Raw genomic sequence first — 3,987 nt, 5'->3', positions numbered from 1 at the left:
ACACACACACACACACACACACACACACATATATATATATATATATATATACGTATATATATATGTATACGTATGTAACAATGTATGTATTTATGTATGCATGTATGTATGTATGAATGTAATTATGTATATATGAATGCATGTATGTATGCTTGTATGTGTGTGTATTTATATGTATGTGTATGTATCCATGTATGTTTGTGTATGTATGGATATATGAATGGATGTATGTGTGTCTAGCTGTTACAGCATTTCCTGTTGCAGTCGACGCCGATATTGTTGTTTCCGGTAGTAACGCAATTGTTGTTGTTGTTTATTCCTGTGTTATTGCAGTTGTTCCTGTTGTTATTCCTGTTATACTTGCTGTTCCTGTTCCCGTTCTTGTTGTTGTTTTTGTTATTGTTCCTGCCGTTGGGTTTCGGGAATGTGGCATAAAATGAGCGTGAAGGACGTGTGTAGTCAAATTAAAGATTTCTTGTCGTTGTTGTTGTTATTGCTGGCGCAGATATTTATGTATGACAGACGATAAAAATTCAAGGAAACGTTTTTGAAGCTAATGTTTTTTTGTTTCACTGTTTATCATCGTTAATCGTGTTATAATTTGCAAATTATAATTAATTTTCTGTCAATTACAAATTTCCACATACGAATTAAATATATTCATTTACATCACGGGGAACTAACATCTAAAATTAGTTTCTTATGGCTTTATGTCACGTTACTGAAGAGCAGACGATAGATTTTTACCAGTTGGACAGACGACAGTTATTCTTCCTTCAACCCCACCTCATACGGATTGGCCATGTGGCTTCGGAATATTCTTGCTCATTTCTCTTCTTACACAGCATTATTCTCTATAAATAATTACCAAATAAGGCGTCTAACGATCCCTTATCTACTAACCTCATTATCACTCAGTCAAAAGGTGGTGGGCTGGGCTGAATCGATAGTGCATCAGATCAAATGCTTATTGATATTACTTTCGGCTCTAAGGTGACGAGCTGGCAGAGACGTTAGCGCAGTAGGCAACATGCTTAGCGACATTTCGTCTGTCCTTACGTTCTGAGTTCAAATTCCACCGAGGTTGACTTTGTCTTTCATCCTTTCGGGGTCGATGACATAAGTACCAGTTGAACATGTAATCGATCACCCCCTTCGCCCAAGTGTCAGGCCTTATGGCAATAGTAGAAAGGATATTACTTTCGTCTCTTTAAGTTTCCAGCTCAAATCCTGCCGAAGCCAAATCCGCCGAGGCCAAATCTGCCGTTCAACCTTTCAATGTCGATAAAATAAAATATGAATCAAAGTTTTGGGGTTCGATGTATTCGGTTTGGCCCCTCCCGTCACATTCGCTGGTCTGGTACCAATATTAGAAAGAATTACGTTTCACCCAATCCTGTAACTGTCAACTATTTTCGACAGATATTGTACTGCTGCTTTATTCTCTGCTTTCAGGAGATATATCTTTTTTTTTCTCTTTGCTTTAAGAGAAGAGATGACACAGAGTTGATCTTGTGACGCACAGCGATCACGAAGGATGTGTTGCTTAACGACGCGTTAAACACATAACGTAGTTTAAGAGGCAAGTAATGTAAAATTATACGGTAAGCTATCTTTCACTCACGATAAATTTTCTCTTGATTCGTATCAAAGCATTGCTTCTGCACACCTAAAATTTTAGGCTGTCAAAGACCCAAAGATAATCCTCGGAATATCTAAAACAAGAAAAAGGCTTTTCAATTTTGTTATATTTTACGATACTGTAAACTAACTGAGTTATTTCAAATGGCAGAGAGAACTTAGTGATTAGCTCATGCAGTAATATTTATAACAAACCTCAAATTAAGAAAAAATGCAATTATATTCTTTTCAAATGAGCGACTTTTAATAAGATAAAAGCGTAAAAATACACTTCCGGTAAGAAACTAAGAAATATGTTACATCGTAATTTTCTCTTTGAATTCTTTCAGTTTAACAATGATGGAGAACATCAATGGAGTATTTTTTCCCTTCTGATTCTTCAGCATCCTCATCACAATATTTTTGCCTTGTTTTGTTTTTATATATCACCCACTTTCTTCCCCACCTCTCTCTTTCTATTCTCTCTCACTATCTTTCATTCAATTTTCAATCTTCCATTCTTTAACTAACACACTTTTATTAAATGTTCACAACGTACTTACAAATACACAGTTGTACTCTAATTATGTATGTATGTATGTATGTATTTATGTGTGCATATATGTTTGCATGTCTATGCAGGTATGTGTGCATGTATACATGTATATCTGTACGTATGAACGTATGTATCTCAGTGTGTATGTAGGTATGTATACATACGTATTTACACATACATATATACATATATAGATACAATATGTATGGAAATATGTACATACATACATAAAATAAATACATACACAGGCATATGGTATACATATACATATGTATGTATGTATGTTTATATTTATATATATATATATTTATTTATATATACATATATATATATGTATATATATAATTACAAATATATACACACATATATACATGTATATTATACATATATAAATTGCTACATTAAATCCATGTATACCCCCACACTTACACCGCCCACCGTACAAGTACACTACCTGATATGGATATATGGTAAGATTATCGTTCTTCTATTGCATATATACAGCACTTTTTTATATTCCAGTTATCGCTGCGTTTATGTCTTATTTCCATAGATTCCATTTAACATTAATCTCATAACTGAGACAATGCAGCCGCCATCACAATATAAGTTTTTGCCATCGTGTTTCTCGTATTCATTATAAACGCAAACATAAAACGCCAACACACACACACACACCCTCACGACAGACACGCACAAACATACATATTTACGCATGCGCACAATACTCACACGCAATTTACGTTCTGGGTTCAAATTCCGCCGAGGTTGACCTTGCCTTTCATCCCGTCGAGTTCCATAAAATAAATACCAGCTGATTAATGAGGTTGTTGTAGTTGTTGTTGTTGTGTATTTGTGTGTGCGTTTGTGTGTATGTATATGTATATATATATATATATATACTTATAAATTTATATATTTAATCATATGGATGTATATGTATACGCATATCTATCTATCTACCTATCTATCTTCTCTCTTTACAACCCACAAGGGGCTAAACATAGAGGGGACAAACAAGGACAGACAAAGGGATTAAGTCGATTACATCAACCCCAGTGCTTAACTGGTACTTATTTAATCGACCCCGAAAGGATGAAAGTCTAAGTCGACCTCGGCGGAATTTGAACTCAGAATGTAGCGGCAGACGAAATACCGCTAAGCATTTCGCCCGGTGTGCTAACGTTTCTGCCAGTTCGCCGCTATCTATCTATCTATCTATCTATCTATCTATCTATCTATCTATCTATCTATCTATCTATCTACACACGCAAACACACACACACACACACACACATATACGTCTGTATCTAAATTATACATGCACGCTCATATCTGAATATCTCCTGATGAACGTATACAAGTTAAAATGCCATTTATACCAAAATATATAACATATCTTTACACGTAATAAATATAAAGCAAAACTAGAGTATATACGGAGAAAATTTCACTATAAATGAGCCATGCAATATAAGCGAATCTTGGTAGATCGATCGGAAAGAAAAGAAAGTCGTTGCAGTATCTTTTCATATACATTAGATAGCCTATATTCATAGATAAATAAGTCATATTATCGAAGACAGCCGCAAAGCGAACAGAATGTCTAGAGAAATAGAAAGAAACAAGATTCAGCAGCAGGAAATATATTACTGAGTCACCGATTATATGCACACATACACACATGCGTATATGTACATACATACATACATACATACATACATACAAACAGACATACGTACATATATATAAGCATACATACATACATATTATATATATATATATATATATATATATATATATATATATAT

General features: G+C 34.2%; 1 long non-coding RNA gene across 1 annotated transcript in view; it reads right to left on the bottom strand.

Moving 5' to 3' along the window:
• The window catches only part of LOC128249264 (uncharacterized), a 59,432-nt gene extending 57,625 nt beyond the window's left edge, over positions 1–1,807 (bottom strand). The window contains exon 1 of the long non-coding RNA XR_008265353.1: positions 1,625–1,807. This is a non-coding gene — a long non-coding RNA (uncharacterized LOC128249264). The remainder of the gene's footprint in view (positions 1–1,624) is intronic.
• Between the last annotated feature and the right edge of the window lie 2,180 nt (positions 1,808–3,987).

This window comes from Octopus bimaculoides, chromosome 13, assembly GCF_001194135.2.
Source record: "Octopus bimaculoides isolate UCB-OBI-ISO-001 chromosome 13, ASM119413v2, whole genome shotgun sequence".
Taxonomy (NCBI): domain Eukaryota; kingdom Metazoa; phylum Mollusca; class Cephalopoda; order Octopoda; family Octopodidae; genus Octopus; species Octopus bimaculoides.
This window is presented reverse-complemented; position numbering and strand designations above follow the sequence as displayed.